A 16521-nucleotide genomic window follows, 5' to 3' on the forward strand; every position below is an offset into this window, starting at 1 on the left:
TGTACTGCTATAGCTAAATCAACTAGATATCAGTTTGTGTAGTGTTGCTCAAAAGATGTACAAATAGCAAGTTTGATAATTGCTTCAAAAATGAGCTTTTTAAAATAAAGAAAGCAATAATGTTCCAAGTAAGTGGCAGGGGGCAAAATACATACAACAAACATATTGAGACAGAGTATCAAGTGCCCATCAGTTTCTCTTGTAAGAATAACATGCTTGAGGAAGGTCTTGAGAAAATCCTCCCTCCCTCTACTAAACTTTGTTTCCACATAGTGTCGGATGTTACAATTGGTATGAAGGATAAATGCTTTTAGGCAAAAGTAAAAAGCTATCTACAGACTGGGCGCGGTGGCTCAAGCCTGTAATCCCAGCACTTTGGGAGGCCGAGGCGGGCGGATCACGAGATCAGGAGATCGAGACCATCCTGGATAACACAGTGAAACCCCGTCTCTACTAAAAATACAAAAAAATAGCCGGGCGTGGTGGCGGGCGCCTGTAGTCACAGCTACTCCGGAGGCTGAGGCAGGAGAATGGTGTGAACACGGGAGGCGGAGTTTGCAGTGAGCCGAGATCGCGCCACTGCACTCCAGCCTGGGTGACAGAGTGAGACTCTGTCTCCAAAAAAAAAAAAAAAAAAGCTATCTACAAAGCAAAATCCATAGTGACTTTTTGTAGGAGGCTCTCTTCTGTGGTGGTAATATTCTTTAGTACTTATACAGCATAGAGGAAATTGAAACAATATTTTGGATACAGTAGCAATTATTTCTTATAGTCTTACTAAATGTTACAAAATTCCTAAATATATGTAAATATTCTTCTTACCACCCATTATGCACCAGTTTGGGGCTGCCTGATGAAGTTGTGGCTACTGTTTTTGTTTTTTTCTCTTTTTTGACAGGGTTGTCCAGGCTGCAGTGCAATGGCAGGATCGTGGTTCACTGCAGCCTGAACCTCTTTGGCTCAAGCAATCCTCCCACTTCAGCCTCCTGAGTAGCTGGGACTACAGGCGGGTGCCACTACGTGTGGCTCATTTTTGTATTTTTTTTGTAGATATGGGGTTTCGCCATGTTTTCCAGGCTGGTCTCAAAGTCAGAGGCTCAAGTGATATGCCTGCCTCAGCGTCCCAAAGTGCTGGGATTATAGGCGTGAGCCACTGCACCCAGCCATGGCTACTATTTTAACAGTTAAACATTGCACCTAGGCCAGGCACGGTGGCTCACGCCTGTAATCCCAGCACTTTGGGAGGCCAACGTGGGCTGATCACCTGAGGTCAGGAGTTCGAGGCCAGCCTGGCCAACATGGTGAAACCCCGTCTCTACTAAAAATACAAAAATTAGCTGGGGAAGGTGGCAGGTGCCTGTAATCCCAGCTACTTGGGAGGCTGAGGCAGGAGAATCACTTGAACCTGGGAGGCAAAGGTTGCAGTGAGCCAAGATCGTGCCACTGCACTCCAGCCTGGGTGACACAGTGAGACTCTGTCTAAAAAAAAAAAAAAAAGCAAAAACAAAACAAAAACAAAAATTGCACCTCAAAAGTTCTGCCATCCATGCACAAGAAACAGACACAATGGTGAGGACTCCTCAGAGATGGCAAACTACTTCCCAAGTGAAAAGTTAGTGATAGAGTGTCTCCAAATTAGAGGAGAGAGGGACATGGGTAAGGGAGGTAGGTAGAGTAAAAGGACTTTAAAATAATACTGCTTAGGAGTGTGTATGTGTGTGCATATATATGCCATCACACCCACCTAATTGTTAAAAATTTTTTGTAGAAATGAGGTCTCACTATGTTGCCCAGGCTGGTCTTGAACACCTGGGCTCAAACACTCCTCCCATCTCAGCTTCCCAAAGTGCTGGGATTACAGGTATGAGCCACTGTTTCCAGCCAGGAGTGTTTTTTTTTTTAAATTTATTTAATTAATGTATTTGTTTATTTATTTAGAGACAGGGTCTCACTCTGTCTCCCAGGCCGGAGTGCAGTGGCATGTTCTTGCCTCACTGCAACCTCTGCCTCCCAGATTCAAGAGATTCTCATGCCTCAGCCTCCCAAGTAGCTGGGACTACAGGCATGTGCCACCATGCCTGGCTAACTTTTGTGTTTTTAGTGGAGACAGGGTTTTGCCATGTTGGCCAGGATGGTCTCGAACTCCTGACCTCAGTTGATCTGCCTGTCTTGGCCTCCCAAAGTCCTGGGATTATAGGCATGAGCCATTGCACCCTCCAGTAGTGTTTTTTTGTTTGTTTGTTTCTTTTTTCTTTTCTTTTCTTTTTTTTGTTTTTGTTTTTGTTTTTTTGAGATGGAGTCTTGGTTTATCGCTTGGGTTGGAGTGCAGTGGCATGATCTTGGCTCACTGCAACTTCTGCCTCCTGGGTTCAAGCGATCCTCCTGCCTCAGCCTCCCAAGTAGCTGGGATGTAGACCTGTGCCACCACACCCTGCTAATTTTTGTATTTTTACCAGAAATGGGGTTTTACCATGTTGCCCAGGCTGCTCTTGAACTCCTGACCTCAGGTGATCCACCTGTCTTGCCCTCCCAAGGGATTACAGGCATGAGCCATCACACCTAGCCAGGATTGTTTATTTTTAAGATAACTTCTATACCTTGTCTGTCCTTGATCCTAATCCTTGAATAACTCATGTTCGTGCTAAATACAATTTGTACTCTAAAGGAAGAGGAGTGGTCTGTTAGGAAAAGCATATTTTGAGGAGAAGACACGAAGACATCTCTGTCATAAATGCAAGTTTACTTGGTGAGTCTTTTGGTTACATTACTACATTAACTGTTTCTGCCGCTATTTCAATCTCTTTATCATTGGGACAGGTATTGTTGAACATATCCCTACTACTTGCATTCGTTAGGTATCTCCAGATGCCAGTCATTCCTTTTTTTTTTTTCTATATTTTATTTATTTATTTATTTTTGAGATGGAGTCTCGCTTTATTACCCAGGTTGGAGTGCAGTGGTATGATCTCGGCTCACTGCAACCTCCGTCTCCCGAGTTCAAGGTATTCTCCTGCCTCACCCTCCCAAGTAGCTGGGATTACAGGCACCCATCACCAAGCCTGGCTAATTTTTGTATTTTTAGTAGAAATGGGTTTCACCATGTTGGCCAGGCTGGTCTAGAACTCCTGACATCAAGTGATCCACCCACCTTGGCCTCCCAAAGTACTGGGATTACAGGCATGAACACCGTGCCTGGCCAGTCATTCCTTTTGGAATATCAAAGTTGTGATTTTTTTTTTGACAATATGCAGTTTGGGCAGCAGATGGCAATCAGCTAATGCCATTTTATTGCCATCCAGAAATTTATGTGTGGAAAACTTAGTGTCCTGCATGCTATTTTCATCAATTTCATCAGGGAGAGGAGAATTCAGATATTCATAAGTTTTTGCAGTTTTTTTTTTTTAACTTTTTTTTTAGCTACCAGGGTACATGTGCAGGATGTGCAGGTTTGCTACATAGGTAAATGTGTGCCATGGTGATTTGCTGCAGAGATCAACCCATCACCTACGTATTAAGCCCAGCATTCATTAGCTATTCTTCCTGATGCTCTTCCTCTCCTTGCCCCACTGACAGGCCCCATTGTGTGTTGTTCTCCTCCCTGTGTCCATTGTTCAGCTCATAGTTATAAATGAGAACATGCGACATTTGATTTTCTGTTCCTGTGTTAGTTTGCTGAGAATAACTGCTCCAGCTCCATCCATGTCCCTGCAAAAGACATGATCTTGTTCCTTTTTATGGCTGCATAGTATTCCATGGTGTATATGTACCACATTTTCTTCATCCAGTCTATCATTGGTGGACATTTGGGTTGATTCCATGTCTTTGCTATTGTGAGTAGTGCTGTAGTGATCATATGCGTGCATGTATCTTTATAACAGAATGACGAATATTCCTTTGGGTATATGCCCACTAATGGGATTACTGGGTCAAATGTTTTTCCTGCTTCTAGATCTTTGAGGAATCACCACAGTGTCTTCCACAATGGTTGAACTAATTTACACTACCACCAACAGTGTAAAAGCGTTTCTTTTTCTCTGCAACCTCACCAGCATCTGTTGTTTCTTGACTTTTTAATAATCACCATTTTCTGCAGGGTTTTTAAGAGACACTTCACTCATGCTTCATTAACCTCTGGCCTTGAATTCTTGATCTATGCAGAGAATTTGGCAAAGATGTCCATTCCAGCAGTATTTGATTCTGGGTGTTTTGGTGAAAGCTTTAAGTACTTGGGAGGACATAAGACTTCTTCAGGAGCTTCCTCAATCTTATTTGACTTCACTGTTGAAAGTTATAAGTGGTGGGTGGTTCCCAGGAGCCTTGTTTTGCAGATCTGCAGGTTTCCTTTTTCAGATCAACAGTTGTGACACTGAAGACAACTCCTTTGAGCTAAAGAATCATGAGGAATCTCTGGGAAAGAAGGCAGATTCCTGTGCTTTCACCATCACTGACAGCCTTGACCCAGAGCTCAATGAGGGGCTCTTTGTCTTCCTCCTTCAACCTGTTCAGTGGCATCGACAATGCCAAGGCCAGCTCAGCTGGGCTTTGCAAACGTTGGCAGCTGCTGCTTCTGCTCCAAGGCTGCTCTGGCTGATGGCTTTGGCCATGCTGCTCACTGGACAGTCTGGCATTGAGGTGGCCATGGCCTCAGCTCCTCAGCACTGCACCACACTGCAGATTGAGCCACTTCTTCAATTGGCCTTAAAATTATCAAAGGGAAATTGTCTAGGTGAGCCTGAGTTAATCACACAAACTCTATAAATCTGAATGTAGAAGTCAAATATCAAGAAAGTCAGAAGCCAGAGAGATTCAGACCTTGAGAAGGATTTGACCTGTCATTGCTGGCTTTAAAGGTGGTAAGGGCCACATGACAAAAACCCAAGAACATCTTCTAGGAGCAGAGTGATCCCTGGCTAACAATGAGCTAAAAAAACAGGGGCCTCAGTTCTACACTGCAAGGAACTGAATTCTGCCAACAACACTAATGAGTTTGAACATAATTCTTCCCCAGTCTCCAGATGAAAACTCAGCTTGGTCAACTCCTTGATTGTATAACCTTGAGAATAGAATCCATATAAATCTTGCCCAGATTCCTGATGAAGACACCATGAAAATAATGAATGAGTGTTGTTTCAAGCCACTAAGTTTGCGATGATTTGTTACACGGCAGTAGCTAACTAATACAGAGTTATGTGGCCAACCTGTTGATTGGGATCACCAGTCTTATTTTGCAAAGATACTTCAGAACCATGGACAGTGGAACGCATGCCAGGGGAGAGCTGATTGGCTGGATTAGTTACCATCCAAACTGGAGTGATCCTATTGGACAATCTTTGACCTAGCCATTGATCCCTGGTCCAGTCAGATTTTGTCAGGGTCTACAGACTCAACTTCTCTGCCAACCATGAAGATGGTGCCTCAGGAGTCCTGTAAGATCTTGAGTGAACAAGTCTCTGCCTAGTTCTTCAGAAGGATATTGCACCACCCTCTTCCTCATCCACATTAGCCTCCTTTGGCTTCTCCTTCCCACTTCCCAGCTATTGCCCAGTGGTGTTCCTGCAGTCAGGAACTCCCTTCCTTTCTCTCTTTGATACTTTCTATCCTTTACCTAGCCAACTCTCATTTTTTTTTTTTTTTTTTTTTGAGACAGAGTCTCTCTGTCACCCAGGCTGGAGTGCATTGGCATGCTCTTGGCTCACTGCAACCCCTGCCTCCCAGGTTCAAGCAATTCTAATGCCTCAGCCTCCCCAGAAACTGGGATTACAGGTGCACACCACCATACCAGGCTAACTTTTTTTTCTTTTTCTTTTCTTTTCTTTTATTATTATACTCTAAGTTCTAGGGTACATGTGCACAATGTGCAGTTTTGTTACATATGTATACATGTGCCATGTTGGTGTGCTGCACCCATTAACTCGTCATTTACATTAGATATATCTCCTAATGCTATCCCTCCCCCCTCCCCCCATCCCATGACAGGCCCCAGTGTGTGACAGTCCCCTTCCTGTGTCCGAGTGTTTTCATTGTTCAATTCCCACCTATGAGTGAGAACATGTGGTGTTTGGTTTTCTGTCCTTGTGATAGTTTGCTCAGAATGATGGTTTCCAGCTTCATCCATGTCCCTACAAAGGACATGAACTCATCCTTTTTTATGACTGCATAGTATTCCATGGTGTATATGTGCCACATTTTCTTAATCCAGTCTATCATTGATGGGCATTTGGGTTGGTTCCAAGTCTTTGCTATTGTGAATAGTGCCACAATAAACATACATGTGCATGTGTCTTTATAGCAGCATGATTTATAATCCTTTGGGTATATACCCAGTAATGGGATGGCTGAGTCAAATGGTATTTCTAGTTCTAGATCCTTGAGGAATCACCACACTGTCTTCCACAATGGTTGAACTAGTTTACAGTCCCACCAACAGTGTAAAAGTGTTCCTATTTCTCCACATCCTCTCCAGCACCTGTTGTTTCCTGATTTTTTAATGATCACCATTCTAACTGGTGTGAGATGGTATCCCATTGTGGTTTTGATTTGCATTTCTCTGATGGCCAGAGATGATGAGCATTTTTTTATGTGTCTGTTGGCTGCATAAATGTCTTCTTTTGAGAAGTGTCTGTTCATATCCTTCGCCCACTTTTTGATGAGGTTGTTTGATTTTTTCTTGTAAATTTGTTTAAGTTCTTTGTAGATTCTGGATATTAGCCCTTTGTTGGATGGGTGGATTGCAAAAATTTTCTCCCATTCTGTAGGTTGCCTGTTCACTCTGATGGTAGTTTCTTTTGCTGTGCAGTAATTTTTTTTGTTGAGATGGAGTCTCACTCTGTCACCTGGGCTGGAGTGCAGTAGTGCAATCTTGGCTCACTGCAACTTCTGCCTCCTAGGTTCAGTGATTCTCCTGCCTTAGCCTCCCAAGTAACTGGGATTACAGGTGCCTGACACTACACTCAGCTAATTTTTTGTGTTTTTAGTAAAGATGGGGTTTCACCATATTGGCCAGGAAGGTCTTGAACTCCTGACCTCAAGTGATCCTCCCACCTTAGACTCCTAATGTGCTGGGATTACAGGCATGAGCCACCATGCCTGGCCTGATATCTCTGAAATTTAAAAACTATTTAGAATCTCACTGGGACTTATGTGCTTTCATTGCTGATGGCCTGCTGCTAAAACTGTATAAGCCCCTTCCCTCTAGGCTCAGGGACTGTCACATAAGAGGTGGGCATGTGAGATTGTAAGGGCCAAATTTGATGGATAGAATTATTTCAGACCTTCCTACTCAAGCATGGGCACACAGATGCCCAAACATCTGCCAAAATAAGACTGTGTCTTGGGCTACTATGTTGCCTCTCTCCATCCATCCCAACCATAAAAAGTTTTGCTCTCCATAGAATTAAACAAAAATTATGGAAAGATATCCAGATACCTGGTGTATTAGTCTGTTTTCATGCTGCTGGTAAAGACAGACCCAATTCTGGGTAATTTATACAGGAAAAAGGATTTACAGTTCCACGTGTCTGGGGCAGCTTCACAATCATGAAGGAAGGCAAGAAGGAGCAAGTCACGTCTTACATGGATGGCAGCAGGCAAAAAGAGAGCTTGTGCAGGGAAACCCTGTTTTTAAAACCATCAGATCTCATGAGACTTATTCACTATCATGAGAACAGCATGGGAAAGACCTGCCCTCATGATTCAATTGCCTCCCACCAGGTCCCTCCCACAATGTGTGGGAATTCAAGATGAGATTTGGGTGGTGACACAGCCAAACAATATCACCTGGTGACAAAGCCTTCTGGGTATAGTGCTCCCAGTAATAAAATGATGCCAATTATATAAACAATTTTATCAGCCACCTTAGGAGGAATTACTAAAAAGACTACAAAAAGCCTTGCAGCACATTGAAAGTCTCTAAATTCCTTAGCTTAAATGGTTTTAGGAAAATGCTTATGTTTCGTATAGCTAATTACTACAAGCGTGTAACTACAACCAAGATTACAGTAGCTCAATGCATAGAACTTAAATAGATGCCAATTTTATAACCTCGCCTTTTGGCATTTGATTTTTGGCTCTCATGTTACCTAAAGGGTTCCCAGGGTTAATGAGAACCTGCCCACCGCCATTCCCATCTGGCCTGGAACATTTAGTTGGCTATAAACATTTTGACTCCAAATCCCTTGGGCATGGGGTCCCACCGAGGGACATGTTGGGCCTGGGTAGGCAGACACACCACCCCAGCAATAATATGGGACAAAATAGAAGTTTGGCCATCGATGCTGCATCTGGCATATAATGACCAAAAAAAGGGGGAATGTAAACTGATAATTAAATCCCAAGCTCCCTCTTCCCACTGCTACTGACAGAATGGATCCCTCCTTCGCCAAGGGAAGCCCCTGTAAAAAACCTTAAAAACTTAGTTCCCAGACATAATGGGATGGGAGGCCAGACATACCTGCTTTTTGTGGTTTAGACACAAAAACTGACCACCATTAATGGTCAAATAAAAATCACAAGACAGAACAGGCTTTCTGTAACAATAAGATAGCAAATTAAGCCAGGTATGGTGGCGTGCACCTGTAGTATCAGGTTGCCAGGTCCGACTTGTGGACCCTGACCCAGTAATGGATGAAAGACGTACACTGACACAGACATTTGCCTGTCAGTGTGGCTAAGGGGCTCTGCTGCTTGAGTCCACAGCATTGGCCTCAATAAGCCGGCGAAGTTTGCGTTTATTTAGTACAGATTAAATGACAAAGGTCTCAAGTAAACACCACTGGAGGGTAATTAACATTGCTGACCTCCTGAGTAGAGAGCACTCATGCACCCGCAGATGATCAAAGGTCAGTCTTAGGACCACATGAGTAAACAAGCTACTTAGATAAACTCCTCTACATTCCTATGTATCTACGCCCTAAGCTTTTAAGAGAATTCAGCTGCCTCCAGCCAAATCTTTTACTGAAGTGATGCAAACCACCCGGCCTTCCAAGAAAGTTTGTGTCTATTTCCTATAACTCTATCTTTATAATTTCTCCCACCACCCTGACCAATCTCCTACACCAGGTATTTGGGAGACTGAGGTGGGAAGATAGCTTGAGCCTGGGAGTTCGAGGCTACAGTGAGCTATGACTGCGCCACTCCAGTCCATCCTGCGTGACAGAGCAAGATCCTGTTTCAAAAAAAAAAAAAGATACCAAATTATAAACAGAACCTAAGACCATGCCAGCAAAGGTTAAGTCACACATTCCTTCACTTAAAAAGTAAACTATGTTCATCCCAGCAGTTTGGGAGGCTGAGGTGGGCAGATCATGAGGTCAGGAGATCAAAACCATCCTGGCTAACATGGGGAAACCCCATCTCTACTGAAAATACAAAAAATTAGCCAGGTTGGTGGCATGCGCCTGTACTCTCACCTACTCGGGAGGCTGAGGCAGGAGAATCGCTTGAACCTGGGAGACGGTGGTTGCAGTGAGCCGAGATCACACCACTGCACTCCAGCCTGAATGACAGAGTGAGACTCCATCTAAAAAAAAGAGGTAAACTATATTCTAAATGCCACAAAGTTTTTCTTTTTCCCAAGCAGCCAAACAAGCATTTGCCTCTAGATAAGCAACGTTAAAGCACTTTGCAGCTCCACTGGATGCTAACTGACCACCAGCCATAACTATGGCTTTAATTAGGCAAGATACTTATTTCAGTAACTTTTTCCTGATGAAGAAACCACTGACCACAGGCTAGATCTGGCTGGTTTACAGAAATGCAAGCTTGTGTGCGTTTTTGTCCTGAAAAGAACTTTTGATCTATAGGGCTTAATAGTAATATTTTTATTTTATTCTATTCTATTCTATTCTTTTTTTTTTTTTTTTTTTGAGATGGTGTCTCGCTCTGTCACCCAGTCTGGAGTGCAGTGGTGCGATCTCGGCTCACTGCAAGCTCCGCCTCCCGGGTTCACGCCATTCTCCTGCCTCAGTCTCTCGAGTAGCTGGGACTACAGGCGCCCACCACCATGCCAGGCTAATTTTCTGTATTTTTAGTAGAGACGGGGTTTCACTGTGTTAGCCAGGATGGTCTTGATCTCTTGACCTCATGATCCACCCGCTTCCACCTCCCAAAGTGCTGGGATTATAGGCGTGAGCCACCGCACCCAGCTTTCTTTTCTTTTCTTTTCTTTTTGAGGAGTTTCACTCTTGTTGCCCAGGCGGGAGTGCAGTGATGTGATCTCGGCTCACTGCAACCTCTACCTCCTGGGTTCAAATGATTCTCCTGCCTCAGCCTCCTGAGTAGCTGGGACTACAGGCACAGGAAAACTCCTGTTTTTAAAACCATCAGATCTCGTGAGACTTATTCACTATCACTTATAGCCCCACTATGCCTAGCTAATTTTTTTTTTTTGTATTTTTAGTAGAGGTGGGGTTTCACCATGTTGGTCAGGCTGGTCTCAAACTCCTGACGTCAAATGATCCACCCACCTTAACCTCCCAAAATGCTGGGATTACAGGTGAGCCACCATGCCCGGCCCCACAATATCTTTAAATCAATGACTCTCCTCATGGTTTGGATAAGGTCCCTCCAGATGGAAAAATTTGCTCGTGATTTTAGCCATGATTATAGGGATAGCTTTATTCTTCTACCCTGGACTGTATTGCTGTTGCACGCTATGTATGGGAATGCAAGACTGGCTTTCCCAGAGGCTTCCTTTTTTTTTTTTTTTTTGAGATGGAGTCTCTCTCTGTCACCCAGGCTAGAGTGCAGTGGCACCATCTCGGCTCACTGCAAGCTCCGCCTCCCGGGTTCACGCCATTCTCCTGCCTCAGCCTCCTGAGTAGCTGGGACTACAGGCGCCTGCCACCATGCCTGGCTAATTTTTTGTATTTTTAGTAGAGACGGGGTTTCACCATGTTAGCCAGGATGGTCTTGATCTCCTGACCTCGTGATCTGCCCGCCTCAGCCTCCCGAAGTGCTGGGATTACAGGCGTGAGCCACCACACCTGGCTGCTCTGATCTTTATTATTTCTTTTATTCTACTGAGTCTGGGTTTGGTTGGCTCTTGCTTTTCTAGCTCTCTAAGATGCATTGTTAGTGTGTTTATTTTAAGTTTTTCTTCTTTTTTGATGTAGGTGCTTATAGCTAAAGCTTCCCTCTTAGTACTGCTTTCACTGTACCCCATAGGTTTTGGTATGTCATGTTTTCATTATCATTTGTTTTGAAGAATTTCTGAATTTATTTTTTAATTCTTCATTGACCCACTGGTTGTTCAGGAGTGTATTGTTTAATTTCCATTGTGTTTGTATACTTTCCAATATTTCTCTTGTTATTGATTTCTAGTTTTATTTCATTGTGGTCAGAGAAGATGCTTGATATTATTTTAATGTTTTTTGAATATTTTAAGACTTGTTTTGTGACCTAACATACGGTCCATCCTTAAGAATGATCCAAGTGCTGAGGAAAAGGTGTTTATTCTGCAGCTGTTTTCAATGTTTATTCTGCAGCTTTATTTAACATTTATTCTGTAGCTGTTGAAAGAAATGTTCTGTAAATATCTATTAGGTTCATTTTGTCTATAGCGCACATTAATTCTGATGTTTCCTTGTTGATTTTCTGGCTGGAAGATCTGTCCGGTGCTGAAAGCGGGTTGTTGAAGTTTCCAGCTATTATTGTATTGGGGTCTATCTCTCACTTTAGCTCTAATAGTATTTGCTTGTTATATTTGGGTGCTCCAGTGTTGGATGCATATATATTAACAATGGCCATATTCTCTTGCTGAATTGATCCCTTTATCATTGTATAATGACCTTCTTTGTCTCTTCTTATAGTTTTTGTCTTGAAACTTATTTTGTCTAAGTATAGCTACTCCTGCTCTTCTTTGGTCTCCATTGGCATGGAATATCTTTTTCCATCCCTTCATTTTCAGTCTGTGTGTATCTTTATAAGTGAAATGTGTTTCTTGTGGGCAACAGATCATTGGGTCTTGTTTCTTTTTTTAATTCATTCAGTGACTCTATGTCTTTTGATTGGAGACTTTAGTCCATTTACATTTAATGTTATTATTCATAAGTAAAGACTTACTTCTGGCATTTTAGTTTGCTTTCTGGTCTTCCTTTCCTTCTTTCCTATCTTGTTTTTAGTGAAGGTGATTTTCTCTGGTGGTTTAATTTAATTTATTGCTTTTTATTTGTTTTGGATCCATTGTATGTTTTTTGATTTGAGGTTACCATGAGGCTTGCAAATACTATCTTATAACCATTATTTTAAGCTGATAACACCTTAACACTGCTTGCATAAATAAACAAACAAGCAAGCAAAAAGAAAACTAGTAAAAATTCTAACTTTGCAGGCAGGGTGCAGTGGCTCACACCTGTAATCCCAGCACTTTGGGGGGCTGAGGCAGGTGGATCATGAGGTCAGACGTTCGAGACCAGCCTGGCCAACATAGTGAAACCCTGTTGCTACTAAAATACAAAAAATTAGCTGGGTGTGGTGGCAGGTGCCTGTAATCCCAGCTACTCGGGAGGCTGAGGCAGGAGAATCGCTTGAACCTGGGAGGTGGAGGTTGCAGTGAGCTGAGATTGCACCACTGCACTCCAGCATGGGTGACAGTACGAGACTCCATCTCAAAAAACAAAACAAAACTCTAACTTTGCCTTCCTGCTTTTTAACTTTTTGTTGTTTCTGTTTATATCTTATTGCACAGTCTGTGTCTTGAAAAGCTGTTGTAGGTATTATTTTTGATTGTTTTATCTTTTAGTCTTTCTAGTTAAGATAAGAGTCCTTTATGCACCACAGCTACAGTCTTATAATACTCTGTGTTTTTTCTGTGTACTTACTATTACCAGTGAGTGTTGTACCTTCAGATGATTTCTTACTGCTCATTGACAACCTTTTCTTTCTGACTGAATCACTTTCCCTCAAATTCACTTAGGGACCCAGAGCACTCCACCCTGCAGTGGCAAGGCTTGCTGGAACTCAAGCCCTGACCACTGAAATGGGTGATTCCACTCTGGTTAGGGCCAGTCCAACTGCTTCCGCTATGGATGGGTCAGCTGGGGACAGCACGGTTCCGCTTTCTGCTGTGACAAGCGAGCAGTGAATTCAATGCAAAGCCTCACAATTGCTGCGCTTTCCCCCTCCCAACTCACAGACTCTGTCCACATGGTTGCTGCTGGGGGGGTGGGGGAGGGGTGGCATTGGCAATTCAAGACTGTCTTTCCTTCCCTCTTCAGTGCCTCTTTCAGCGATATGAAGTCAAAACCAGGCACTGTGAGTGCTCACCTGATTTTTGGGTCCTAGGAAGGCACTCCCTTTGTGTAGCTAGTTGTCAAACTTGGTGCTCCTGTTGGAGGGATGATTGGTGGCACTCTTTATTTGGCCACCTTGCTCTGCCCTTCCCAGAAGATTCTCTTGTGTAAGCCCAGGGACTTGTGAATCCTTTCAACTCCAGGTGGATAGGTTCTACCCCATGGCTGCCTAATTATGCCCCTTTTCAGCAGGAAGTAGCCAGAATGGATGCATCACCTGTTTTCCATAGAAATGGAATGGAGTTTGATGGTGGGGATTTCATAACTGGAGACTTCAGTTTAAAAATATATTTTATTTATTAATTTTTTTATTAGGATAGTCAAGTGAAGCAGTGGGAGTGCAGAAGGAACAAAGAAATATGTAACTGGTTGTGAACAATTAGTTGTAAACACCACTGCACTTGGACCGGCCTAAAAACATTTTAATTGCCGGGTGCAGTGGCTCCTGCGTGCATTCCCAGCACTTTGGAAGGCTGAGGTGGGCAGATCACCTGAGGTCAGGAGTTCAAGATCAGCCTGGCCAACATGGTGAAACCCTGCCTCTACTAAAAATACAAAAAAATTAGCCAGGTGTGGTGGTGGGAGTCATAATCCCAGCTACTTGGGAGGCTGAGGCACAAGAATTGCTTAAACCCGGGAGGAGGAGGTTGCAGTGAGCCGAGATTGCACCACTGCACTCCAACCCGGGCGACAAGAGTGAGACTCCCTCTAAAAATATATATATATATATATATATATATATATATATATATATATATGTGTGTGTGTATATTCATTTATTTATAAATATATCTCTATCTATCTACGCACATATATACTTTTAATCACCCTCCTCTCCTCTCACATCTTCATTCCTTCCCTCTCTAGATACTCCCTTCTGGCAATGCATGCTTATCTAATTAGGCACTTCCTTGAGAAATTCCAGAGGCTAATCTTAAAACAAACCAGGCAAATCAGGAGCCCTGATTACAGAATCCTTTCACTTAGGGAGAGCCACTAATACTAATGGTTAGTCCACCATCATTTGGCCAAAGTCAAGATAATACCAACCAGACCCCTGAACAGACGACAACCCAAGTTAGCCATTGGAACAAGACACACAGACCCCATACCGTGCACCATTCTACTCCACATCTCCCATACTGAAGTGGCATCGTTGTCTGGGGTAAATACCTGGGAGTCGTCCTCTTGCACCAAGAAGATTAACAATATGGACACACACACATGGAATGGGTTAAGAAGCAGAAAGTTTAATAGGCAGAAGAAAGGAGGGAAGAGGAGCAGCTCTCTCCCTCTTTCGAGAGAGAGGTGTCTGAAAAGGAAAAAGTGGTGGACCTCATCAGATTCTACAGGCAGGCTTGAGAAGGAGGTGTCTGACTTATGTAAGGCCCACAGATTGGTTCGACCTGGTTTGATGTTTACATGGTGCATGGGGAAGGCTGGTTGCCCCACCCTAATCTTATCATGCAAATGGCTTTCTGCTTGGTCAGTGCCATCTTGTCTGCCTCTTACTGTACATGTGGCTGGCAAAGAGAAGAGAAGATGGAGCTGCCATTTTGAGCATGCCTATTCCCGAGTAGTTTCTTCCTATTGGCACAACTGCCAGCATTCACCTGTGCAAACTTCTAGCTTTTTTGTCTATGTCTGCCACTCGATTTTACAGGCTGCTCTTTGTTAGAGAAGAAAATGATTTGGGGGCTGCTTTTCATTAAGAGGAAGACCTTACCGAGGACCCCCATATCCCCCTATCTGCCTAAGTAATTTCTTCTTAACTCCTATATCAATACCAAGCTTTCCTGTAAAATCCCTATGGTAAGATTTTAAAATTTAAGATGATCTTTATGACTATAGTCTCCCATCTTCCCAGTCTGCTGGCTGTCTGATTAAACCTGCTTTTCCTTCCTCCAATCCTTGTCTCTTGAGTCTGGCTTTCAAATGATGAGCAGCCAAACCTGGGTTCGTTTACACAAGTCCTGAACCACATGACTGTTTCCCTAACACACATAGCATCTTCCCCCTTTCCTCAGATTTCTATTCTTCCAGTCCCAAACCCAGGCCACACTTGGTTTATCGATGGCAGTGCTTCTAAACCCAATCAATTTTCACCAGCTAAAGCTGGATATGATGTCGTGTCCCACACCTTTATTTTCGAAGCTGCTGCACTTCCTCCCTCCACCACTTCCCAACAAGCCAAACTAATTGCTTTAACTCGTGCGCTCTCTCTTGCTAACAGAATGCACAGTAACATTTACACTGACTCCAATATGCTTTCCACATCCTCCATAACCATGCTGCCCTCTGGGCTGAAAGAGGCTTCCTTACCACACAAGGCTCTTCCATGATCAATGCCTCCCTAATAAAGGCCCTCCTTAAGGCTGCTCTCCTGCCGGCCAAGGCTGGAGTCATTCATTGTAAAGGACACCAGAAACCTACTGATCTTATTGCAAAAGGAAATGCCTATGTCGACAGGACAGCAAAAGAAATAGCTGATGCCTCCACACCCGCCAATATTCCAGCCCCCGCTCCAGAGGGCCAGTATTTTTCTTTCTCCTCTATCACTCCCACCTACTCTTCTTCTGAAAACCTGCTCTACCAGTCTTTTCCAACTCAGGGCAAGTGGTTCTTAAATCATGGAAAATTCATTCTTCCTGCTTCACAAGCTCAGTTCATTCTTTCTTCCCTTCATGACCACCTCCATGTGGGATACAAGTCTCTGGCTCGCCTCCTACAGCCCCTCATCTCCTTCCCTCTGTGGAAATCCATCCTTAAGACCATCACCTCTCAATGCTCTGTCTGCCATGCCACCAGCCCCCAAGGCTTTCTCAGGCCTCCTCCTTTTCCTACGCATCAGGCTCGTGGATTTACTCCGACACAAGATTGGCAAATTGACTTTTCTCATATGCCCCATGTCCGTAAATGTAAATATCTCCTGGTTTGGGTCGATACCTTCACCGGATGAGTTGAGGCTTTTCCCACTAGCTCCGAAAAGGGTACTGCAGTCATCTCTTCCCTTCTAACAGATATAATTCCCCGATTTGGCCTCCCTGCTTCTATTCAATCTGACAATGGTCCCGCCTTTATTAGTCAAATCACCCAAGCAGTTTCTCAGGCTCTTGGTATTCAGTGGAAACTTCATACCCCTTACCGTCCTCAGTCTTCAGGAAAGGTAGAACAGATGAATGGTTTTTTAAAAACACACCTCACCAAGCTCAGCCTCCAACTTAAGTACTTC

General features: G+C 43.6%; 1 pseudogene; it reads right to left on the minus strand.

Annotated features, from left to right (window-relative positions):
* Positions 1–204: 204 nt before the first annotated feature.
* On the minus strand, positions 205–16197 carry LOC129394756 (chloride intracellular channel protein 4-like; annotated as a pseudogene).
* Between the last annotated feature and the right edge of the window lie 324 nt (positions 16198–16521).

The sequence above is a fragment of the Pan paniscus genome, chromosome 20, assembly GCF_029289425.2.
Source record: "Pan paniscus chromosome 20, NHGRI_mPanPan1-v2.0_pri, whole genome shotgun sequence".
In the NCBI taxonomy this organism is placed as follows: Eukaryota; Metazoa; Chordata; class Mammalia; order Primates; family Hominidae; genus Pan; species Pan paniscus.